Raw genomic sequence first — 26726 nt, forward strand, 5'->3', positions numbered from 1 at the left:
AGCAGAGGTGATGACAACCAGAAAGGCAGTCTTAAAGTCAAAAGTCTGAAAGGACAGTTATGTAGCCGCTCAAAGGGAGAGCACATAAGATAAGTTAGAACTAAGTTTAAGTTCCATTGGGTAATTACGAAAGGAACAGGAGGAAAGAGAGGAGTAATGCCCTTAAGAAAGCTATTTACAAATGTAACTTGAAAAGAGAAGAAGGTTGATCAGGAAGCCTAAGAAAGGCTGAAATGACTGCTCTGGGCACTCTAAAGTGCTACCTCTCAGAGTCCTGCAGTGCCAAAGAAAAGAGGAACAAGAGGGCCTAAGAAAGATGGGGGGTGGGGGGGGGGGGGGGGAGATTCACAGCCTTTACTGTGCACCATGCCACAAATGTGTTCCATCTGCAGGCGTATAACGTCTTAGTGGAGGGACGCCTGGCTGCCAAGATATCTCAGACTTCAGGAGGAAGGCAGAAGGCTGTCAAATGTCACCGCTCAATCTCCACACAAGGTGGAGACTGGACAGGATCGGGTGGAGGACGGTCCCCTGCTGCTGCGATAGAAGATCCTCCCGAAAAGAGGCAGTCTGATCAGAGGATACCAGACTCTCAGTGCCAAATCCAGAGCCACAAGAGTGACTTGGGCCCTGTCGCACTTCTCTTCAGCATGCTGGGCAGAAGTGGTATAGGTGGAAAGGCGTATGAAGACCGCAACTCTACTCGCGACGAAATGTGTCGACTAGCGAGTTCCACCTTGGAAATTCCAACGCGCAGAATTGCGGACATTGAGCGTTCTCTTCAGTGGCGAATGGATCATACCAAAGCTCTCGCCACTGCTGAAAGAGACCTTGTACCACCCCAGAGTGAAAACGCCATTCGTGATTCACCTGCGGCGGAAGTAATCCGCCCCGGTGTTTCGAGAACCTATGTAATAAACAGGAACTAGCCTGAAGGGGCATGGGGATAGTGTATTTGTACAGAAGAAAGAAATATTTCTTATGAAAGCCCTCACCAACCAACCTAGTTGGTGGCATGCTTCATAGTCGGGCTCCACCCAGTGACACCGAATGAGTCCCGGGTGTGTTTCAACACCCGTTTACAGCGGAGCTGGTTTTGTGTTGTGTGCAGTGATAGCGAGTGAGTGTGGATTAAAAACTGTCCTTGGGCCCAAATTCCTGTTATAGGTATTTTATTAGTGGGCCATTGGCAGTGTTAAAATCAAGGCAATGGATGTATTGTGGATTTCTATAGTCTCCCACATCCTGTGTGGTCAACATGTTTGATCTAGGCCTTGGTTATGTTCTGGCTTTCTTCAGGACCTTAAAGTGCTCAGAGTGATTTAAAAGGGGGGAGGGTCAGAAATGAAGTGCAAGTGACCCGCTATGTGTTGTACTCGCTAAGGTGCAATATGGGAAAGAGTGGGGTTCCCTCTGTGCTTTGTACTCTTGAGATCATCAAAGCAAAGCTTCATGAGTATCCGGCATGGAGGTCGGCTTAGATTTATATAACACTAGCAAAATCCACAGGTCTAATGGGTCCAGGTAACCCGAGAACAAGCATTGGCATAGCCAATGGGTCTTGCCTTAGGGACCTTATGTGTTCATATACAAAAACAATGGAGAGAGCAAGGGTTATGTTCACCAGAGTGAACGGGGAGTACTCCTGTACCCCTGGATACAATAATAGAAAAAACAAAGATGAAGGAGTACCACCAGTGGGAATTCACAAGTCACTGTGTTGGTGGATGGTTTTCACAAGATGGAGGAAAACTCTTTTTCTTAAAAACCCCTCACTCATCACCTAGTGATGACATGCTTCATCATCGGGGTCCACCCTAATGACCTAGCGTCATCAGGGTGTGCTTCAACACCTGATTACAGTGGAGCAGGTTTGTGAGTGGTGGTGTGTGAAAAATGAAAAAAATCAGTGAGTTAAAAATTGTCCTGGTTTGAACTTGAAAAATAAAGAGTTTTTATTGGCAAGCAACTGGACAATAATAAAAAATAGTGGCGAGATAAAATAGGGCAACAATGAACCCGTGTATCTCTATAATTAATAGGGTCTAAGTGTTGGGTCTAGGTCTACATGTTTCAACCTTAATGGTTAAGGTTAACCAGGTTTTCGTCAGGACCATACAACCACGTAGTGGACGGTCTGCGTCCCCTAGAAGACGCACCCAATCCTACCACATGGGACCACTGGATGGCGAAAATGCGCCCGTGGTGTAAGCTCGCTCCACAATGGGTGAGCTAAAAAATCAAGAAACCTGTAAAAGAAATACCGACAGTTGTCAAAGTATTGAACATATTTACAAGCCTGTAACGTAGTGCAGTGCTTCAACGTTGTGTCAGCATGCTGTCACACCCAGTTGCATGGTGAATTCAGTGGTAACATCAAAATTTCTAGTGTTACCAGTGTTTGGCTCTACTCCAGCATACTTCTAGAGGAGGGAAGTGCAGGTGCGAAATGTGGGACAGTGTAGATTACCCACAACTTTCACACAGAGGGAATATCATAATTTTCTCTATTCACAACTCACACGTGGTTCATACAATGATCACCGCGTGTTACATCCTCGCATACCGCCTATTTAGGTGCGAGACTATATCCAATTCGATCGTGCATGCACTGTCAAAGAGAAACTGTACAACACAAAGTGAAACACACACAACAAAGACACACGACAGACAGAAAGTATATATAACCAAGGCTCACTCTCAATGGAGTGTTCAGGGACTTCATGGGACGGGGGAGGTTACCCTCTTTAAAACGTATTATGTGTTCAGCCAGAACTTTTGGCTATGTTGTTGAGCATTGTGGCTGCTGTGCATTCTGTTGAAGTTATATTATTATTAGGGCTCCCGGTTTTATGTTATTTATTTTTTCTACATTTCCGTCTGTATTTATCCATTTTTATTTTCTGTTTTCGGTATAAATGAAGCTGCAATGGGTATTTTTCCACATTTATTTGACTGATAAATGCATATTCACATTTGAATGTCCATAATGTTTCAGCGATATACAGTGTAATAGTGTTATCTGAAAACACATGCATTGTAGAAAAGCATAGATAACTGTAGATCTACACTTAATTAAGCTTAATTATGAAATCCAGTCTTTTTTTAATCTCCCCTACCTCTCAGTTTGTACACCTACTGACTGGCATTCATGATTGACAGTCGAAAAAAGCATCCAAAGAAGATCTATTTTCCGTATTTTTCTGTATTTAAAAATAAATACAGATAGGAAAATAAATAGTTGTCTGTAATGATCTGTAAAAATCAGTAAAAACGGAAAACTGGGAGACCTAATTATTATTTAAGATTTGTATTGCGCAATGAACCATCCCAACAGGGATCTCTCGGTGCACTTAGCAAAACAGTGCTGGTGCCTAAGACAGGTGTTACAGCAGTTAAGAGCCAGGTTTTTAGGAGCTTCTTAAATTGTTCCAAACTAGGGCAGGCCCGTAACTCATCCGGTAGACGATTCCAATGGAGAGGGGCAAGATGTAATAATGTGCGTCCTCCCGATTTGGTTTTCTTGACTTTACAAGGGAGAAGCAGATTCCAGTTGCTGGATTAGTGCACAGGCCGTTTTGTAGGCTGTTATTTTCCTCCGTAGATCGAGCGGACCGATCCCTTGTCGTGCTCTAAACACCATCACCAATAGTTTAAACACAGCTCTCTGTTTGAAGCATTTTTGTTACCTTTATACAAACGAAGATGACATAAAACTGAAAAACCTGATTACAAAAAGATTAACAAAAAAAGGTCTTCTACTTATTTGTACTTGCACTGCTGGCAACTTCTTGCACTGAGTGGTATTGTGTGGTGTGTATGTTGCATTCAGTAGAGTAATTATGTGGCGTATAAATATGTGGCACGGAGTGGTATTATTTGGAGTGTATGTTGCACTGAGGGCAGTGTAATTATGCAGCATATAATTAAGTGGCACTGAGTAGTATTGTGTGGAGTGTATGTTGCATTCAGTAGAGTGTAATTATGTGGTGTGTAATTATGTGAAACTGGGTGGTATTTGGTATGTACATTGCATTGAGTGCAGTGTAATTATGTAGGAAATAATTATGTGACACTGAGTGGTATTGTGTGAAGTACTGAGTGGTATTGTGTGGAGTGTATGTTGCATTCAGTAGAGTAATTATGTGGCGTGTAATTATGTGGCACTGAGTGGTAGTAGGAGTGTATGTTGCATTGAGTGCAATGCAAGGATTTAGTTGTCCTTCCTTTTCCCATGGAGAAAAAGTGGAGTGGACACCTTCACATTGAATGACAGTGCGGGGAAAGAGGGTTCATCAAAGTGAAAATAAGGTCTTTGTGGAGGAGGTAGGAAAAGTTATTCAAACATATGCACATCACGGCATGACGTACTCAGGGGTACATTTTGAGTAACTGGAATACCCTGGAAATCTACAACTGTCGAAAGTTTTCAAAGCTACTCCTGGGATTGTTGGGGATCCATCAAAATGTCTCCAAACAAAGGAAGAATCTTACAGGAGTACATTTCAGATTTTGAAAGTTTGGGTGTGTGAATCAGGCCGAAAGTGATTTCCCCACAAGGAAAGCTAACATTACACCCCAGATCTTTCATTTAACGATAATTTTCTTAATATATAGAGATTCACCCTACCTTTTCATTGCTTTGAAGTGCAGTAATTATGAGGTGTGTTTTTAAATAATAACCGAGTATTAACTCAGTTCAATGTTAGTCTATGTTGAAACCTCGGAAGGATGGCAGTCGAGATGGTCCCTGCCAAGATTCGAATTCCTGACCTGCAGATCACCTCTCAGAGGTGAGTGTTTAACTCCCGGAGCAATCCCAGTCGGTATGTGAATTAACAGTCAAGAATATAATCTTTGGACCACAGCTTCATCGACGATCACACCTGCCCACAGGGAAGACGCAAGTACTCAAATAGGTGGGTGAGTACAAAGCACAGGCACTAGAGAACGGCTTCAGGGAGCGCCAAGTGACCCCTGTAATAGCTCCTTTGGAGGGGGCCAACTGAGGCTCCTAAAAAAACGGCAGAACAGTGACTCTGCAGTACTTCGCAAAGAGTGGGAAACTAAGAGCCCCTTTGCAAACTTGTACAGCCAGCTTCCTGTTGATAAAACGGAATGACCATTTCCGTTCTTAGACTTCCTTCAGCGAAGAGAAAGAAATTAAGGAAGTATTCTTTCAGAAAGGCAAAAAGTTCACCATATATACAATGCCAAGCACGCCAAAAGCTGCAGGCACTCACAGCAGTTTACGTTTGACTTTGAACAACATTTTTCAGTTTTTAAAAAACGCCGACACGTTCCTTTAACGATGGCAAATAAACATGCAGGGTTTTACATAGCGCTCGAGGAAGACGGAAAAAACACTCACCCAGTATTTTACAATGCCACCATGCAGGGAATACAGAGCTGTCAGGCCTGATCGAGTCAGAATCTTAAACTCCTTATGACATCTCCCATTCTGCTCAGCAAAATCACAAATGTCCAGCTTAAGGGCCACTGTACGGAATGAGATATGGGTGTTCATGATGAGATTCATAAAATTAGTCACGATTTACAAGTGTTTGACACATCTGTTGCCATGGTTACAGTATTGCAGTGCAACACTGGGTGATGCATAGATGGACGCCTTCCTGCCAGGTGTATTGTAAGCCTGTGTTTACAAATATGAACCACTCACACACTGCTCCCAAGTTTATGAATGAAACACTGAATTAAAGGATACTGCGCAAAAGGCTGCTAGCTCCAGAGCATGGTGGCTCACCCTTCTCCAAATGATTTCATCTCCCGGTTAAGAGTATTGTTCTTCGGACGTAAACAAGTCACTTAGCTGCTTTTTACAGCCGAGCTGCATTTGGTAATTTGACAAGCCTTTGGTAAAAAGTGAAAGTAGCTGCAGGGCTCAACCTAAAAAACGCGAGCACCACCATCTGTTTCCAATTATCGCCAACATGATAATTGGAAACAGATGGGATTAAAGCGTGCTCCCGCGGACCCTAGGAAAAGGACGAGAGAAGGCAGGGGACATGCACCCGCCTTGAGCCAATTGCGTGCGGTCTTTATTAGAAAGACACACAAAGGCCAATCGCGGGTTAATTTAAAAAAAAATAAAAACGCACGAGCGTGATTTCGAAGCTGAAAAGCCTTTACTAAATGCCTCGCAGAGCATCACATGAGCTGGATCAGGCAAGACCTAAAAACTACATCTGAGTCGCAGCGATCTCATAGCCAGAGGGCCAGGAAAAGGGAGGGGAAAATAGGTATTTTGTTTTTCAAGAAAAGGAAAGGAAAATCCTAGGAGGACGGATTCCCATCACTCACCAAGGTGACCTGCTTCTTCATCTGGAATCTCCTCCTGGTTGCACATTAAAGTAGAAACAAAGTGAGGAGCAGAAAGGACTATTATTTAATCAGGTTTAGCATACATGTTCGTTAATCAAGATACACAATGGGAGTATGCAGTTCCTATATTAAAAATGCAGGATTTACAGCATTCTATGTGTGGACATCATTAATCATATGAATCCAACAGGGTGTGGAGAGGGAACCTTTCCATTCGGAAAAAGACCCTCACACACCCAGCCAGCTAAATTGCTTGCTTCATCATCGGGTCTGCTCCTTATTGGGTCGGCGGTGCAATACCCGATCGGCGCCCGTGATGGGGCCTTCTGGGCGGAGATATTTTTTCCTTATGCCGGTGGGTGAAGTGCGAGTGAGGGCCCTAAGGTAGTGTAGGTGAGGAGCGAGTGAAAGTAAGTGGGCTAAAATAGAGAAGGAGGTCCACTCAAAACAATTTTAATGAATGTGGCCTCTACCCTACTCTAAAAAAAAAATGTAACAAGGTGCTTAGCTGCATTCAAGGATATGGAGACTATGCACTTGTTGTGAGAATGAAGGTCAACATGTTTCTTGCCTATTTAACTTATTAGATGGCAATTCATCAGGACCAATAAGATCCAACTACACTTTTTGGTAGTGGTCAACCACAAAAAAGTGGGAGTGTGGGTGACCACCAATACAGCACCCTAAAAAGTGGTAACTTGTAGATCATAGAGACAACCTGCAATAAAATAAAAGAGAATAACATTAAAATAAACTTTCCACTGAGTTCTAACTAGAACCGGAACCAAGTGCATCACACCAAACGTAATCAATGAAGATGCACTTAAAACCTGCTAGGGTAACAATTAAAGGGGCTAGTGGCATTCATGGCGTGAGCACACCGTGTTACTTACAATGGTATCATGTATGAGAGCATTAGCAGAGGCGGAGAGAGCAGTATTATTTTATAGTGAACTCACCCAATAGGGTCACAGTTGGCTGCCACAGTTGGCACGTGTAGACACTCAAAAGTAGTGTCCTGGTGGTTGAGGAGACTAACAAATGTAAGGTATTTTGAAAAATTAACACGGGTCCTGCTCTTGATGTCAATCTCACCTGCACTGTAAGGACAGAACAGAGATCACAGGTCCCCAGGAAAACGGTCATGCTAGCGTATAGCCAACAATGAAGCTCGACCTTCAAGAAAGGAGACATCAATGAGGAATAAACCCTCAACCCCGGTCATCTGTCCGACAGACACATGGAAGGTCTATGCGTGCTCCGGACCTAAGATGGTGTGATCTGTGCACTCACCAGTTCCCCCCAAGGAATGAAGATCCCGGGGACAGGCGAAGTGGAGGTCATTTTACCATCTCGTCAGGTTAGGTGCGTGTAGCTGGATGTGAGCGGACAGAAACACGACTATTCCTTAGCCGCTGTTCTGAAACCATGCCGGCCGCTGGGTCCGTTTAGGTTTCAGAAACACACGACGTAGGGTTATTAGAAATTCCCTACAAGTTTGTGAAAGGTCAGTTCCTATTTCGACATTGAATGGAAACAGATTGTCTAGTAGTGCCGGCCATCCTCCCCTCTGTGGCCCTAGTGTCAAGATTCTAGTAGTTTTTTTGCCACATTCCCCCTGATAAAACCTCGTGGATTCAGATCCTACTGTGGTAGCCCTAGTCTTGGAGGCTATACATGTCTAAAAATTGTCCCCTCAGATTGCAGAAGCAAGGGACCAATGAGACGTAACCCGATAAAGGATGCCACTGGCTGGGCCTAGTGTTAGCAGTGGGTTAAAGGTTGCATCATGTCGTATCATGCCATGAGTGTCAAGAAGGAGACGACTATGCAGGGGGACTATGGACGTGGGAATGCAGGGTTGCTACGTCAGAAGACTTTTGGGGATATTTTCGTTCAGTCCTGTGTGGTCAGTTGCAGCCTGACAACCCATCGTTGTTCCATTCGGAACAGAGCGCTTTTTGACAATCCCGGGTGTGATTCCAGGACACCCCACTCAAATGCGTCTGACGTATGTTGTGTATCTTTCAATTGGGTGGTCATTTTAGTGTTACTTTTTTGGCATCTAAAATTGCTCCTATGCTCCATTATGCAGACTTTGACCTTTCTGGTGGTCATTCCAATGTAAAGTAGACCACATTTACATTTCATAAGGTAGATGCAGTTGGTGGTGTTACAGTTGGTGTGAGTGGGCATTCTCCAATGTACTCCATTCTGGAAACAGAGTTCCTTTGTTGCTTTAGTTAAGTGACAGACCGAGCATGATCCGCAGGGGTAATGTCCTGTGACGGGGGGGGGGATCCCATAGTGTTTGCCCCTTGGTGTTATTGTGTCTCTTAGGTCTTGTGTGGATCGGCATATCTTTGATGTTATTCGTTCTTTTGAAAGCGAACCTAGGGGCTGATATATTCAGGGTTCCTGTGTTGAGGATAGGCCAGTGCTTGTGGATTATTTTCCTTATTCGATTGGAATCTGGAGTGTTTGTGGTTACACATGTGATCGGGGGGGGGGGGGGGGGGGTCATTGTGTGCGAGGCATTTTTTCACCAGCTTTCTGACGTCGCGTGTTTCTGAAACCTAAACGGACCCAGCGACCGGCATGGTTTCAGAACAGCGGCTAAGCAATAGTTGTGTTTGTCCGCTCACATCCAGCTACACGCACCTAACCTGACAAGATGGTAAAATAACCTCCACTTCGCCTGTCCCCGGGATCTTCATTCGGGGGGGGGGGGGGGGGGCCTGGGCAGTGCACAGATCACACCATCTCAGGTCCGGAGCACGCATAGACCTTCCATGTGTTTGTCGGCCTGATGACCGGGGTTGAGGGGTGATTTATACCTCATTGATGTGCCTCCTTCCTTGAAGGTCGAGCTTCCTTGTTGGCTATACGCTAGCATGACAGTTTTCCTGGGGACCTGTGATCTCCGTTCTGTCCTTACAGTGCAGGTGAGATTAACACACGGGTCCTGCTCTTGATGTCAATTTTTTAAAATACCTTACATTTGTTTGTCTCCTCAACCACCAGGACACTACTTTGAGTGTCTACAGGTGCCGGTACTGATGGCAGCCAACTGTGACCCTATTGGGCGAGTTCACTATAAAATACTGCTCTCCGCCTCTGCTAATGCTCTCATACATGATACCATTGTAAGTGACACCGTGTGCTCACGCCATGCATGCCACTAGTCCCTTTAATTGATGTTACCCTAGCATGTTTTAAGTGCATCTTCATGGATTACGTTTGGTGTGATGCACTTGGTTCCGGTTCTAGTTAGAACTCAGTGGAAAGTTTATTTTAATGTTATTCTCTTTTATTTTATTGCAGGTTGTGTCTATGATCTACAAGGTACCACTTTTTAGGGTGCTGTATTGGTGGTCACCCACACTCCCACCTTTTTCTGGTTGACCACTACCAAAAAGTGTAGGTAGATCTTATTGGTCCTGATGAATTGCCATCTAATAAGTTAAATAGGCAAGAAACAGGTTGACCTTCATTCTCACAACAAGTACATAGTCTCCATATCCTTGAATGCAGCTAAGCACCTGGTTAAATTTTTTATTTAGGGTAGGGGCCACGTTCATTAAAATTGTTTTGAGTGGACCTCCTTCTCTATTTTAGCCCACTTACTTTCACTCACTCCTCACCTACACTACCTTAGGGCCCTCACTCGCACTTCACCCACCGGCATAAGAAAAAAGATCTCCGCCGAGAAGGCCCAATCACGGGTGCCGATCGGGTATTGCACCGCCGACCCGATGATTAAGCAAGACATCTAGCTGGCTGGGTGTGCGAGGGTCTTTTTCCGAATGGAGAGGTTCCCTCTCCGCACCCTGTTGGATTCATAGGATTAATGATGTCCACACATAGAACGCTTTAAATCCTCCATTTTTAATATAGGAACAGCATACTCCCATTGTGTAGCTACACATTAAAAGTAACCAAGGGCAGCAACCTTCTGTCCATCAGAAGGGAACTCACGGATGTTTTCAAATGTGATCTAAGAAATGGAGCTCTACAGGACCCATAAGAGGTGAACAAGAATTTCTGTGGAGTGAAGGGGGCAGCGCAAAAAAAAGGGGGGGGTGATAAGTGCAATTTAAAATTGGATACCACAAGACAAAATATTTTAATGGGTATCTTCTGATATCCAAATTAAAAACAGTGCAAAAGCAGTTTTAACAAAATAACTGCAGGAAAAGCTAGGTCTACATGTTTCAGCCAACTGGATGCTAAATAATCCAAGGCCTTCCTCAGGACCGCTATGTATAATATTGCTACTGCAAAGGGAAAAAACAAATAGTATCAAAATAGAAATAGGTTGGAACGAATACAACCAAGTAACCTGAATTTCAGGCATAGAATTCCTCCAAAAATCCCCAGATGCTGATGGCACCTGAAAAGAGAATGTCTATGAGGAAAAAATACCACTCAGATCAAATATAAAAAGAGACATTATGAACGTGACACATAGGTTATCATCGTTCCTTTTGCGTTCAACTGCTTCCTGGTTAAATATGCACATCATATTATGCTCACCAGAGATTCACGAGTACCGGACCTCACCTCACCTGGCGACAGCTCAGGAATAGAGGCCCCGCTGTATGAATGGAGAGGAAAAAGGCGTACAATCAAAGACAAGCAGCAAGCCTATCTTGTTGTCTGACACTCAAACCTACAACATCCTGAAACCCATGTTAGAACGACTCGGTTTAAAACTGTAAAATGGCCAAACTGTCTAAGTAATAACAGCTAAAAAAATAAATAAAAGCGGCAACAGCACCTGATGCGCGCAGCATCATTATTAAAGTGATCAGTTATATTCATAAGGAAAACAGCCCTTAAACGAACACATGAAAGAATTCTCATCTATCCGAAAGGTGGAACTTCCTCGGTTGCTGCGAGAGAACAGCCTCACTTGATCAGACACCTGTGGAGAAGTGTCGGATGTGTCAAAAAGGGAAGATAGTGTATAACCATGAACATCTAACCTCTGTCTCTAATTCTTATAGTCGGAGTACAAGTATACACTTTATTTAGTGGTATAGGTATTGGACCGTGGACTTAAGGGTGACTTGGCCATTTACAAAAGGTATTCAACAGGGTTAAAAAGCCTGGAAATTGTAGTAGATTCCGTTACTGTGTGAAATAGAAACGAGAGGTTTCAACGTGCGCTGATATTTGTACCATCATGCTAAATGCCACTGATTGCACACGGTCCAATACCTATACCACTAAATAAAGTGTATACTTTTACTCCGACTGTATGATATGCCCGGATGTTCCAACCATGTCCAGAGACGAAGAGCCTCTGGACATAGGGTCCATGACCACACCCTGCCCTCCTTGTTGCAGTACCACATGGCGGTGGTGTTGTCCGTGAACACCTGCACTGCTCTTCCCCGGACAGAGGGAAGGAATGCTTGTAGTGGAAGCCAGATCACCCGAAGTTCAAGAAGGTTGATGTGGAGCCCGGACTCCACTGCAGATCTCTGATCTCCACCTCTCCCATTAGTCCCCACACCTCAGAAGTGATGCATCGGTCACCACTGAACTCAGGTTGGTGAAGGGGGAAGGGAGAGGGGTCTGCCGGTAACCCAATCCTGGTGTGTTAGTCACCACTGCAATTGTCTTGCAGTGCCCTCCAACATCTGAACGCAATCTGACAGATGACACTGATGCTGTACCCACTGTAACTTTAGATCCCACTGCAGAGACTGCATATGCCACCTGGCATGATGTACTAGCAGGATGCAGGAGGCCATGAGGCCCAGCAGCCTTAGGGTCATCCTGACCGAAACCCAGGATAGAGGCTGAGAAACCAGAATCCTAGCCCGAATATCCCGGACTCGCTGCTCCGGAAGATAAGCACAAAACTGTCATTTCCAGAACCGTGCTGATGAAAAGTAGATTAATAGAAAATCAGGTATGACTTCGGTACGTTTATAGTGAACCCCAGCGAATGCAGGAGGTCCGCCGTAGTCTGGAGATGGGAGACGACTGCCAGGGGTGAGCCCGCCTTCAACAGCCAGTCGTTGAGATAGGAGAAGCATGGAACCCATGATCTGCGCATATGTGCTGTGACCAATGTCATCACTTTAGTGAACACCCGAGGGGTGCTGGTAAAGCCAAAGGGGAGCACAGTAAACTTAAAGTGCTAGTGGCCTACCCTGAACCGCAGACAACGCTGGTGGTCCGGCAGGACGAGGATGTGAAAGTAAGCGTCCTGCAAGTCCACAACCTACTTCTGGGGCAGAAACTCGCTCAATGGCTCCCTTGGCTAAGAGCCGTAACTTCCTGAAGGAGAAGGGCAGATGATCCTCGGACATGTGATGGTGCTAAGGTGGCATGGATTAAGGGGTAGTTTTGAAGGGGTGGGAGTAGCCCCTTCGGACTTTTTCCAAAACCCACCTGTTCGACTTGATGCTGCGCAAGTGGGGGGAGGTGATGGATAATCCTGCCGCCCACTGGCGATTGGTGGCCCTTACAGGTCAGACTAGGAGGGTTTGGAGGCTGCTGCAGAGGGGGCGCTGCTGGATTGGCCTGCTCTCTGGACCCCAGACCCACGAAGGCGAGTCCCACGTCCTCAGCCGCTATGGGGCTGGACAGCTTGCGCCGGGCTGTGGCATCGGCTAGATTGTGGCGGGCACCCCTTCCATAGTCATGAAAGGCGCGAAATGCAGACTGCACAGGGAGGGTGGTGGAGAGGCCCAAGGACCTGGTCGTAGCCTAGGAGTCCTTGAAGTGCTCTAACGCGTTGTCATCAAAAGGCATGTCCAGCAAAGTAGTCTGACATCTCCAGAAAAAACAGTCGACCTCAGCCAGGCATACATTGAAGAGCTACCAACATGAAAATCGTCCTGCCTAGGGAGTTGGCTGTGTCCAGTCCACATCTAATGGCAAACTTCGCTGCGTCGCTCCCCTCGGCGACTGCATGGGAGAGAACGGCCCGGGCCTCCTCCGGGCACTTTGGCAGCACCTGCGCTACCGTATCCCCCACACAATGGGAGGAACGGCCCAACAGACATGCAGTGTTTACCAACCACAGACCCAAACTGGAGGAGGAAAAAAACTTCTTCCCAAGTTAGTCCAGCTTTTTGGATGCCCATCAGGTGGTGCATAAGGGAATGCACCGTTGGACGTAGAGGCTTGGACCACCAAGCACTCAAGGATTGGGTGTTGGCAGAGGAAAGAGGGGTCGCCCGGAGCCAGGGGGTGGCATTGGGCAGTCATCCTATCCACAGGAGCCCCTGTGTTGGGCCTGGACCAGATGCCCAAAAGGATGTTGGTAAGGGCTTCATTAAAAAGGCAGCAGGGGCTTCAAAGAGGCCACTGCCGTTTGAAGCACCTCAGTCAGGAGATACGTCCTGACTGCCACCATAGGTAGCTAGAGGTTGATGGCCTTGGCCACCCTACGAAACACCACTGCATTAGAAGCCCCCTCCTCCGTAGCCACGGTAGGAGGAGATAGCACGCCAGGGTCTGGGGAGGTGTCTAGACCACAGGCTTCCCCAAACGCCTCTCTCCTGTCTGGTTCATTCAACTCGTCAGCTAAAAGGTCCACAGACCCCTCTGTCCTCCTCACCCTCCTCTGGCTGCCAATCTGACCTATAGGGAACGTAGTACAGGGTAGTACAGAGGTACAAACGTACCGCTCTGCGCCGGATCCGGTGTCAGTAGAAGTTGGTCTGGCTCTGTGTCCAAAGCGGGGTGGAGGCCGGAGTCTGCGTCGGCTGGGGATACAGCCGGTGTCAGTTATGGAAAGTGGCGTTGGTACATTCAGCGCTGGGGGAGGTGTAATAATGATGTTGACCGGTGCAGATCCAGATCTGGATCCAAGGGAACCCTGAGGCGCAAGAGCCACCGGCATCAAAGGCCCAGGGCCCCCCAGGCTAGTCCACGGGGCTCGGCGGAGACAGGTGGCCCAAAGATGGCATGCAACGCTTTGTAGAAACTCCAAAGCTGGGCAGGGGTCGTTCCGGCTCCCAGAAAAGGAGAGAAACTGAGTCAACCCTTCAGGTTCCGCACGCGGAGTCGCAGGACAGGCACTGTCCGCATCCCTCGAAGCAACGGCCGGGGAGAAGGCGAAGAGCGACGATGCTTCTTCGACTTCTTGTGGTTCGACTTACCTGAGGAGTGCGAAGATGTAGTTGACGAATGGTGGTGACACAGCGACCGGTCCCTCGACCTCCCACGCAACTGGGATCTTGAACAGCACAGAGCGGACTGCCGGGCATCGAGAAGCTTTCGGGACCGCTCTCGCAAAGACTTCGGATTTATGGTCCCGCAGTCGGAGCATGACTTGGGATCATGGTCGCGCTCCAGGCACAAGTGGTGCGGGTCTGTCACCGACATCAGCTTGTGACAGGTGTTGCAAGCCTTTAAGCCAGGCCGAGGACGACTGGACATCCCTGCGTGCACCAAGAGTCGATAGACTCAAAAAAAACGGTGTCGACAAAAGTCGCCAAAACAGTTAGTCAAAAAGTGACTAAAGGGTCCCGCTCTCTCCAGATCTGCACTGGCTCGCATGGAAAAAGAAAGAACGGACATCGGTGCGCAAGGTCGGCGTCTAAGTAGATACCGCGACATCATTCCGGTGACTACGACGCCAACGGCGAATACGGAGTCGACCGATGCCATCTTTCGAAGCGCAGGGGTACTGCTGACGAAAAAAAGTCTCTGGATCCAGCCTGAGGGTGATTCTAAGGTAACGAATCTAGAACCAATTGTCTCTTTCTGATACTATGTATAAATGTAAGGCTTTAAGCTGCGTAGTCGTGCAGTACCTCTATCGGTAGCCTTCCCAGCAGGTACTCGGCCACTGTAGTGTAGACTTCTCAGGAACTTTCATCAACTTTAATTGCTTTACACAGAACTGGGGCTGCACTTTGACTCCACATACGCCAGACATCTAATCTGCAACTTGATTGTAATGACGGAACCTGTGGTTCAAACACACACAATAATCGACATGGGGAACACTGTTGAGAGGTATGAGTTTCTGAACAGGAACACAGTGTGCTGTCAGACTAAATCAAAAGGAACTGCTTGCATACTTGTTGTGCGTGTGGCGTCCCTTATTCCGAACAGAATTCTATATAAAAAAAAAGCAGCATATTTTATTTACTCAGGGACGTCGAAATGTACACATTTTTCGAAGTGCTAACCAAGACAACGTATGCTTTTAGGTCCCAGCCTACAAGACAGCACAGCAGTCTGGTTGCAAAGATATTGGGAATGTGCCAAGAGCTTTCTTAGGAATACATTCCAACCCATTGCTTACTGTTGGCCTGATGTTTTGTAACTCACATTGGCTTGCTTTCGATTTGCTGGCTTTATTTGTTTTAGGCTGTCCAGCAGATCGTTGGACCTCCCATGGAGCATGGCTTGTTGGCCACCTCTGATCAGCTCCTTGTATTCTTCCACATATGCTCACTTTCTGGGAACTCCTTTTTCTGTGGGTCACTTCAGGAGAACACGTTTTCAGTTGGCTCCACTTCAGGAGAACACGTTTTCAGTTGGCTCCTGTATGCTAGTTCAAAGCAGTAAACGTGCTGCATTTTTTGTTTGAAAAGGTTTCCTGCCTCTTATCTTTCTGCTGGACTGCTTGCATTTATCTATGCCAGCACACCAATCTCACATGCCTGTGAGGAACAATGTTCGATCTACAAGCTTGTTTATATTTGGTTGGTGCTCTATACGAATACCAGACAGCACAGACTAAAATAAACAATCCTCTTCATCAATTTCAGGCCCATACCATGTGCTGCAAACAGGAGTGGGGGTGCTGCAGTACCCCCAAAATGACCATGCTGATGTTCAAAAGTGAATGAGCAATACACAGGTCTTTAACTTGTGGTTTTATCTTGCCACATTTACAATGCAAAGACAGAGGGCTAATGTTAGGCTGTCTTCCAGGGAGATTGGTGCTTACTTTCCTTTCTCTGCCTTCAAAGTGAGAGGATTTATGTGACAATCTTGCTGGGGATGTAAAAGGAAATGCTATAGTATGTTTTTCCTAGTACACAACATTAATGCTAGTAAAATATCGGTACACATTTCAGAATAGATCAAAGTTAGTAAAGCACAAATTACTTTTTTTACCCTGAAGTGTGGTGGAAACAAAAATTTGAATATGATCAAAACAAAATCAATACACTAGGTGATGCCATTTCCACAGATTATACTTTGTGCGCTGCGTACTTTTGTCAGTAAAACTGTGTGTCTGCAAATGTAATGGTCATTTTAATTGAAAATGTGTTTGAAATGGCAGTGTGCTGCGACCACATGCATACTCCACTCCATTAACTGTTAACCATACTGAACTGCAGCAATGCTGGTATACAACATGGCTAAAACACAGGGGCAAAGGCAATGCCTTCCGCATACACAAGACCTATTGGCTTTGCAAATGCTGGTTTTGTAAAATGCTTTCACTTTTGACAAAATGCAGTTAAAAAAAGTATTGCTAAAATACCCAAAACTATAATGGTTTCCTCTAATTAAACGAATCAAGTCCAGTTGTTTGATGTTCGATCGCTTAAAATGGAGTTACTGCAAAGCTTAATTCTTAACATTAAGTTAATTTCTCCCATCGACCTCCGGCTCCAACAAGGTGAGATGCAAAGGCATAACATGGCAATACAGATATGTCCAGGCTCCTAGGCTATTGCCAAAATATAAATGCGTTTAACACCCAAGAGACTTCCTGGAGCTCCACTCCAAAGACCTTTTCCCAGTTTATTTGAAAGAGCAGTTGAACCCTATTTGCATTTAACACAACGAGAATGCATACACACTCGAGACGAGATGTTATCTCCCCTAAGACAGTCTTTGGAGGTTCTGACTCTTGTTGGAAAGGCTGGGGGGGGGGGGGGGGGAAGGAGTATTCAAGATCCACATAAAAACATCTGAGACAAATCCTCTCATATCAAAGCCATAACAGAATCTCCTTCCATTTTAACAGCTAGTGCTACTACTGGGGGATCCAGAGGACAGCCCTGGTTTTTGCCCCCGACCAGGCCAGTGAGAAAGTGGACTGCTCATTTGTTACTTGCGGCCTGATTGTCCATAACCCAGACACAGAAGCAACCAACTTCCCCGCTGATTAACATGTGGTTGGGTAAGGTATAGTTCCTCTTTTCTATGGAAAGGTTTCTGGCTATAATTCATGAAAGTCTACAAATTTGACAGGCTGTGGCATCTCAGTTACCTACTTGTAACACATTCAAGTACTGGAGGGGAAATCTGCGATGTTACTGGATATACTCTGCCGTCCACGCGTATGTGATCTACCCCCTTGAAGAGTGGAGGGAAAGAACTGACCACTTTGTTAAATATTGGTTGTGAAATATCCGAGCCAGTGACTTTGACCACATTTCAGAAATGTAATCAAAGTCACTGGCTCTGATATTTCAAGTTGTAGGTTGCATGAAATCGGAGTTTGAAACCTTATGTATTGTATGATTATAGAGGATATAAGTTGGCGAGCCGCATTAAAACATTATATTGCTTCCGTGATGTCAATCTCCGTGCCTTTAAAACTGAAATAGAGTAGTTAAAAGTGCTAAGAAACCACAGATGTGTGGTACTAAACACTATATATAAAACAAGCACCAACAACAAAGCCAGTACGTTTTGCCTTTTTGACCTATTGGCTTTAACAAAGCTGTTGTCCGATGCTGCGCATAAGGAGCAAATTGCAAAAGCTGTGCACTTAAATTGATATATATATTTTTATTTTTATATCTCAAGCTGTGACGAGAGCTGCACAGTCATGCGACACACACTACATACACTCACACTCTATATTGCTAGTTGATATCGTGGTATCAAATACCCACAGTAAAATAAACCCAGAACCATGCGGTATTAATCGGCCAAGGTGTGCTTTTTGCATTGAATCAGTCATCAGCGTGATACAGACCGATCACTGTAGCAGACACTCGACCTGCTAAACCCTCATTGGGATCGGAGCCTCGGACCTGCAACTGACCAATGTTTTCGCGCCGTGCGCTGATCCACTGCAGCTCCCCCCCCCCCCCCTCCATCTTTTATACAACGTACGCTTTGATACTTCAGAATTGGCTTAGAACTCCAAGAAACGAATTACGTATCTCTCCAATGTCACCTTCAACCCTGATCAAGCTTCTACTCTACCCGGCTTGTCCCAACGAGGCCCTATCGTCTATCCTCCCTTACACCTAAAAAAAGAGACATAAATATATATTATATAGGACACATATCCTCCGTGACTGCGCCGCTGCTATGGCTATGTATGGGTGGCGCCTGCCCTTCCATTCCTAAAATGCACAAAACATGGATCTACTTCCTGGACGGTTCCCTCCGGCGTGGGAGGGAACAGCCCTGATCTGCCAGTAAGCTACCACACCCTTAGTGAAACGCCAGCTTCAAAGACTACGAAGTACAACTCTTGACATACAGAGACCCACTGGCTATACACAATGGATGGCACTCAAATCATGGCACACAAACTGGAGTATGTGCACGTTATTTCACAGATTGGGAGAGATAGTTGCTGAGAAACTGTACCCTTGGTCTACGGGCGAAATTACCTGCAAACGGGCTCTGTACAAAGGGAAAAATGTGATTTAGTTTAGTGCAGAGTTGTTCCAAAATGGTACTTTCAGAAGTTTCTCTTGATGGCTGGTTTGCAGTGCTTTTTTCGCATTCATTCCGTTTTTGAAGTTTGTAGTTTCAGGTCTTAACATCCTCATAAGTAACCACCTTGATAGCACTTAATCTGGTATATTGCAGTGCACTTGCAGCACCGACACAAATCCATATACAGGCAGGCACACGTTATGTTCGTATTAGGTTACCTGGGCTCTTGAGTTCCCATTTAAAGATCTTTAATCAAGTTGCTTATTACGGTCTGTGTGTTTTTCAAAGATGCAACCGAGCGGGATGCTAGCTACTATAGGTACCAGATCCATAAGGGGGGAAACTAGGTTCAACTAATTCAGGAAAAGCCTCGTCGTGATCACACTAAATATTACGGCCCACGTCCTCTTCTTTAAACAACTAGCATCGCGGTTAATTGGTCTCAGCGGTAGAACTATAGAGAACCAAAACGAACTGCCAAATACACATTCTAAATAAAAATAGAGCCGATTTTACCTTCTCTGTGGCTCAACACAAGCTCCAGCGCGAACGACGACTCCTTGAATAAAACCTCAGAGCTGGGACTCGGTGCCTAGTCACGTGACTGGCCGGGCATGTGACCACCCGAGTCAGAAACAAGGAAGTGCTCTGCCGATTTTGCCCAGCGCGGAGACCGCGTGTGGGGAATTGCCAGAAACAAAAGTAGCTGGAAAAAGTCCACTACAAAGTACGCACGACTCGAAACCGTAGTCTTGGTATAAAAAAAAAAACCAACTAAAAAAACATTGTTTTTCTCCCCTCAATGTACCTTCTGGCAAGACGGTCAGCTCAGGACTGGTCGCCTTATAACTCGGAACTAAAATTCGTGAAAGTGCATTTCCAAGTGTAAGCAATTTACATAGCAACTCTTGACACTGGAACAGACTTCAATAATAAAACAACTGCATGGAGGCGAAGGGCTGACAAACTGTTGTGGTAAACAGGATGAATTTCAAGATGTTCTTAAAAGTGAGAAGGTGCTCTGAGATTGTAATGAAAGGGAATTCTATTTGGGGGGGGGGGGCTCGCATCTAGAACTGAGGTCTGAACACGGGCCTTCTTAAGTAATACATACGATTCATACTCTCCTTCTGGGTTTATTGGTTTGAATTTGACTGTCATTGCATTACATTCGTATGGACTGGATAATGAAAAATCTATGTAGCTTTTAGTAACATCTAATGCGGTTATAAAGCTCTATAGTACCTTCGGGTGAGGTACACGCTATATAAAAATGAATAAATAGGTAAAGCGAGCTCATCTCGCACACAGGAGAATACAGGACTTGGGGCCAGCTAGTCTATGCAGCCCTGTGGGGGCTCTCGTTGGATTTGTTCAGGAGACAGCAGACAAGGGTCTGCCTCCAACTCTCCGTGCGTCAATGCTTAAAGGTTACCGAGAGCAACTCTAAGGCTCGGGTGAAGCAACCATTTAGAGGACGCATTATGGTGTGCAGGGACCAGTAAGGGTGCAAGCCATGGATTGGAACCTATGTGCCCCAAGCGAGCCTAACCCAAAAGCTCCCACCGACACTGAACCCTTATGACAAAGTGTGTGTGAACACAATGGGATCAGAGCGCAAGCATCAGTGGTAGGGGCGGGCCATCCAGAAGCGGAGAGGCCCACCGGTGGGCGCAAAGGAGAAGATGGGGTAACACTCAGTACTGTCCCCGATACCTGCCAACTACAGAGAAGGAAACGGGGCTACGCGGGTGCCAGTGAAAGTCCTTGTACTCGGATTAAGCTGCATTCCTTACATTAAGGCAAACCAGGCGCCCCACACCCGACACAGCAGCATCTGTGACCTGGTTGACGGAGAAGCCCTTCACATACACAGCAGCTTGACAGACACCTACTCCGGTGCGCCCTACCATGAGGGACAACTGCCAAGGACATCCATGCTACGTACTTCCCAGGCGACAGTAAAGGCGAAAGAGTGATACCGCGAGCCTGGGCGAGGATGCTGCTAACAGCAAGCACAAGCTAATACAAGAAAAACGAGTTCTTTAGAAAGCATCAGTCGTCATGATGCAACCGGAGCCCAGAATGCAGCACCCAGGTAATGTTACAAGGCTAGCCAAATCTAGATCCTAGCTGGTACAGCTTTCAACTGAGGGACCAGGAATGAGGCCGACGGCCTGTGTCCGTTTCCAACCAAGGGGTACCCACACGCCTAGCCAGGAACGGCCGGTGCAGGTTGGAGCGGTGGGTGCAAGGACTCTACAGAGGACGAGGGAAAATTAAATTATTAATTCGCCCTCATCCTCGTACGGGCCGCTCCTGCTGTGAGCGTGTTTTCACAGTAGGCGCGTTTTGCATTAACAGTCTTGTTAGTACAAAAGAGGCCACGCCCACTTCCCTTAGCTTGAATGTGCACACTCGTCAGTTTCTTTTTTAAGGTGAAAAATGGGAACTGAAACAAGCTCTCAGACCACGCGCTTCTGCATCACTGGGCACATACATTGCATTTTTCTTCTCGGATTTCTTGCAATTGAAACTTCCTTTGTATAACGTTTCGTGTCCCTTATGGGGAGGGGAGGGGGGAGGTTGGAGTGCTCTTCTGGATTGGTATCACGCTACAAGGCGAGGAAGAGGTTGGTTAGAAAGGGCATGTACTTGCAGTGTGGTCATGTGAAAGCATGTTCGTGTGCTACGTGAGAGATCAGTGGTGCTCTGGACTGGTCTTGAATCAAGGAGCTTTAAGTGTGTGATGGTGGGAAGGGGATGAGGCAGTGCGGGCTACACAAGTTATTATGCAGGACCCAAAAGAGTTTTTTTTTTGTCGGGGTAACGAAATGGGGGAAGGCTGAATCACAAATCGAAGGCCCCGAGGTCACATGTTCTGTGGCTCTAGAGTTACTCCATCAGTTTCAATCTGTTTTACTTCTTTTGGCAGGTAATAAGTGCAAACGTAGAAGGGACCAGACCAGGGTCTGCATAATGGAGATGCTGGACGTTTTGAAGTCATGTACAGGAAGACCACATTCGCACACCTGCAGGACTGCTCATGCCAAGCAGCGCAAGTGGTCTCAGCTCTGCATACAAGCAATGCACAGAACAGGATCACACCTTCACCCCCAAGAGTCTGGAGGTAGACCACTCTTCTGTGCAGCTTAAGATGGCTACTTTGTCCCAGCTTATACTAGCAGATATCATTGTGCCTTCCTGAGGTTTATGTGGGGGGTGGGGGGAATCTGCATTACTAATACAAAACTGAGCTATTTCGTTCAACGAAGCTTTGAGTGGTGTCACAAAATTCTGTCTAAGCAACGTTAACTCCTAGCACGTTCTGGTCGACTGCCAAGCAGAGAATATGGTACACAAATAGAGGTGTAGGGTCCTGCAACTGACCAACCTGGACCTCAATGATTGAGAAACAGAACAAAAATGGCTGATCAGGGTAATTGGAAACAAAGTATATAACCACACAACCAATGAGTTTCGTGCAGCCAAGGGTTTAGATATTCCCAACAACTTGAGTATTTTTAGAAAAAACTGGTGTCATCACAATAATTGTATTATATTGTTATTCATCATTTTTTCAAGTATATGTTGCCTTCAATGTGATGTATATATATTTGTTGCATATATTTGTATATATTCTTCTATGTTTTTGCACTAACTGTTGTGACGGAGTGTCTATTTGATGCCATTCTTTATGGAGTAATATAAAAGTTTTTTCTAAAAATACTCAAGTTGTTGGGAATATCTAAACCCTTGGCTGCACGAAACTCATTGGTTGTGTGGTTATATACTTTGTTTCCAATTACCCTGATCAGCCATTTTTGTTCTGTTTCTCAAGCAGAGAATATGAGCAGTCTAGGAAGTATGCTAGTGCCAGATAGTAGAAGCCCAGGAATTTGGTTCGGTTTATCCAGTTCTACCCACCTCAGCTTCAGGATTCAGACAAGACCACGGCTATCTGGCATAATGTGAACTGACACTGCTCTGAAGAATCAAACCTGTCTAACCAAAGACTACTTCAAAACAGCCATCTAGTAGCTAATGTGATCGCGGCATAACCACAGCAAGGCTGCGCTGGCCAGCATCCCCTCCATCCCGGCCCTTCTGACCTAATTGAAGAGTATTCTAAATCCATTGGCCACAATCCAAGATCTACAGAAACTTGACAATGTAAACTCAATCCTAACGAACTCCAACGGCTCTCTGCCCATCACCCCCACCTTCATGACCTTCAGCGTAGTGTAAGCCAAATCAATACGAGCACTCCAACCATTACAAGTATACCTTCAAATCACTGGATAGCAGTTGTGGTGCATCATGCGGACAGTATAGGCTGGAAGAGACCCCAATAACCGGGCTTTTCCTGCTACTGTTAGTAGGTGCAGGACTCATCTCAGACAATCATAGGCGGACCCCATCCTTCTACTACGCCAGAAAATAACTGGAGGTACAAAAGGGGGTGGTGATGGACGGAGCATCTGAACCAATCCTCACACCCAGTCAAAAGATCTGGGTTTGATCCATCATCGTTCTTTAGCCTACTCTGCCACCCCAGTTCAGACATGGCTATATGCAAATCAGTCTGACCCTGTGCCTCATGGGAACAGTCCAGCCCGAACTGCCAAGCCATGCCTTCCCTGGACCGTGCTCTCCATGCCACTGGAATCAATCTATCCAGGCTGAAGAGGGCTGAAAGCCCGAAACCGGTCCTTGGATGCTTGTTTCCAGTCCAGGGAGGACCTGGCTTGGCAGTTCGGGCTGGACTGTTCCCATGGGGCACAGGGTCAAGACTAATTTGCATATGGCTGGGTTCAAACTGGAATGGCATGGTGAGCAAAAAAACGATTGATTTAGGCCCAGATCTCTGTACTGGGGTGAACGTATGACATTGTTCTGCATTCTGTCCATCATCTGTTTTTGCAGAAAATAACTGGAGACACTACTTCCGAAGAGTCCACGCCTTTCCTGAACATAGATATGCCTCACTAATCACCGCTTCCTCACTAAACCCCAGTTCAACCAAACACTCCCTTCTAGTGCTCGGCCACCCAACCAGCTCATAACATTTCATGCCTCTGCCATAATGCAAGCTGAAATAAATTTGCTTGAAAACCACAGAAAGAACTGGACTAGAAGGAAGAGCTCCTCCACAAACTAAATTCAGATTCAAAGTTATTATTCTGGATTTGTATCTCAGTGTTAGTTTGAACACCACTTCAGAGGTCCCACTTTCAAAATAGAACCTCACTTTCCTTTTCCTCCTGAACACACAGTACTTTTTAATTTTACTGATAGATAAAACGTATATAGTATCCAATGACAAATTTCCCACCATTATCCACCTTTCCACACATCACAAGCTTATTTTACTGCAGAGCTTAGAGCTGAAATTCGAGAGGTTAGACGTAGGAAAGTACTTTATGCTGCTGGACGCTGGAGTGACCAGACCTACAGTGGAAATGTAGAAACCTCACAGGTACCTGTGAAAGGGTGAGGCGAAGTCAAATCATCAGGCCAGTGCCTCCGAAAGAATAAAGGCGGAAGCCAAATCAATTACATGTTTTGTATGTGTGCTTTGGTGGGGGGTGTTATAGATGTACTGTGGCCACTGTCCAAAATCCGTGCTGCTGATCATGCCTCATGGCCTAAGCCAGAGAAAAAGTGGGTATTTTAGGACGAGAGCATCAGGTGTGCCCTACCTAATCCTCCTTGAGACGGTTATGGTCAACTAACATGCAAGCACAAACAACCCACAGTGCGGGCAAAGCCCCACATTGGTACATGCCTCACAGCTGCCCAAAATGGTCAACTGTAAGTTGGGGAACTAGAGACCATCTGCTTGTTCTGTGATGTGTATACCAAGAAGACCAGCAGTGCGACCTTGAGCAAATCAATGCAAGGATGCTATCGTTCTCAAAGTAAATTACATCAAGTGTGAACTACATCTAGGAACTGGTCTTGTCTGGGTGTGCAACTAAACGGAGTAAATGTTACCCTTACCCTGGAAGTGCAGAGAAACCACTTTGTGCCGCCATGAGAGGAGAGGTGTGGCGCCGCGGCCAGGGCGACTGACTCCGGAATCTGGGGATCACGGTTCGATCCCCGGCACCGGCGGCAGATTAGCCCAGCACCATGTGACTCTGGGCAATAGCTTGCTTAATCTTCCAGACGGCCCCCAGCGCCTAGAGACCCTAACGGGTGATTGTGCGCTTTACAAATGTGGATATTATTATTATTATTATAAATGTGGCAACAATCCTTCGAAGAAGTGAGCCATTAGGCCTCCGAGTGAAATCTGGATACATTCGTACCGTTTTACAGCACCTTATAACAATATGATAAGCACAAAGTTGAATCAACTGTGCACTCCTTTTGCAAGCGACACAATTAGGTGAAAGCTTTGCATCCACGGCTGTGAAAACAAGACACACATGGTCTTCAGGAGCACAACAAGGGTGCAAATGCCAAATCGCCCCTGGAAGTCCTTACTGCAGGACCCTGGAGGAACGACGGTGCCCCGTTAGTCCTATGGGCGGTTGAAACCTGAGCAACCGGGGGCTTGCCTGGATACGCTCGGCCCTCCTAAGGGGTGTGAGTAAAGTGGTGGACTGGTGGTCCACTGGTGATATGGGGTAACTTCCTCAAATTGGTGAGCACTGATTGGTTAAGGCCACGATGCAACTTGGCTCTTCAGGTGGGCAGGCCAGCTTAGGTGTATCTCCGCTGCCTGCCCTTGGATCACCCGTAAGCGGACCCACCATGTTGGCATATTTCGGTATGCAAATAAACCTGCAGCGATGTTTCTCCACAAACAAGTGTCTTGTGTTTATTATTGGGGAAAGTTGCTGTTTATGTTGGGGGGGGGTGGGGTGTTGCCGATATTGGCACTATGTATGGAACATGCAGAACACTACCACCACACTGATTTAAACGAGACAATTTAATAACTGTTTCCATTGAAACCACTTCGGCTGTTTTAATGTAGGAAAGAAAGATCATTTAGGACGTTGCTTTCAGGCGAGACAAACCGACAGAATTTGAATGATGAACAGTAGGGGGTGACTGGTAGTTGGGAGGGGGGCCTTTTAATGATTTTAATTGTCAATTGAGTCTTTAGAATGTTTTATGGACAATTTTCTAATTAAACTTGTTTTTTCTGAAAACGTTAGAAAACGTTACAGAACAAGGTGTGAAAGAGTGAAGCTTTGGAAGTGCTCGGGAAGTCTGCCATCGCCATAGGCATAGGCATTGCTTTGGTTAACAGAATGGTGTTGGCAGCAGGGCCAGATGGCCCCGTGTATGATTGGCAAAGTCCACCTCGTGTGCTGCACAGTAGGGTCTTGCTGATAACGCCAACATAAACATACCACTACTCTATCGCCTCTGCCCCAGCAGCTCTGAAGTCTGAGGAAGGGAAGAAATGAGCAACTGTAAATCAAAAAAGCTGTTTCAAGTGCAATCAAAAGAGAACCAGCGTTATATTTATAGACCTAATCAAGTGCGACTCTCCACTAGTCACGCCTCTGCAACAGGTCCTTGGAGGGGGGAAAAGGAGGGCTGAGTCTGCCGAGACTCCGGGAGCTGGAAGCAATGGGCAGAAACACAAAAGGGAGCGCAACAGGGAAGGGGGCAGGGAGAAGTGCACGGGAGATAGAGCATCAAGGAGTACAGGGGAGACGCACAAGCATCTCAAAAACAAATGCATTCTCATGGAGTGCTGAACACAAAAGAATAAAATAGGGTTTAAAAAGCAAGCAGTG

At 46.0% G+C, this 26726-nt stretch overlaps 1 protein-coding gene across 5 annotated transcripts in view; it reads right to left on the bottom strand.

The window, feature by feature from the left end:
• The window catches only part of GRN (granulin precursor), a 1937406-nt gene that overhangs the window by 1737020 nt on the left and 173660 nt on the right, over positions 1–26726 (bottom strand). For 2 of the 5 annotated variants that reach the window (XM_078645176.1, XM_078645172.1), the window contains exon 1: positions 19480–19594. The exons of 2 other annotated variants lie outside the window; for them this stretch is intronic. The gene's annotated coding sequence lies outside the window, so the exon portion shown is untranslated. Of the gene's footprint in view, positions 1–5371; positions 5500–19479; positions 19595–26726 lie in introns of those variants that run through there. One more of the 5 variants, XM_078645174.1, reaches the window with a different exon arrangement.

This window comes from Lissotriton helveticus, chromosome 5_1 (genome assembly GCF_964261635.1).
Source record: "Lissotriton helveticus chromosome 5_1, aLisHel1.1, whole genome shotgun sequence".
NCBI classification, from domain to species: domain Eukaryota; kingdom Metazoa; phylum Chordata; class Amphibia; order Caudata; family Salamandridae; genus Lissotriton; species Lissotriton helveticus.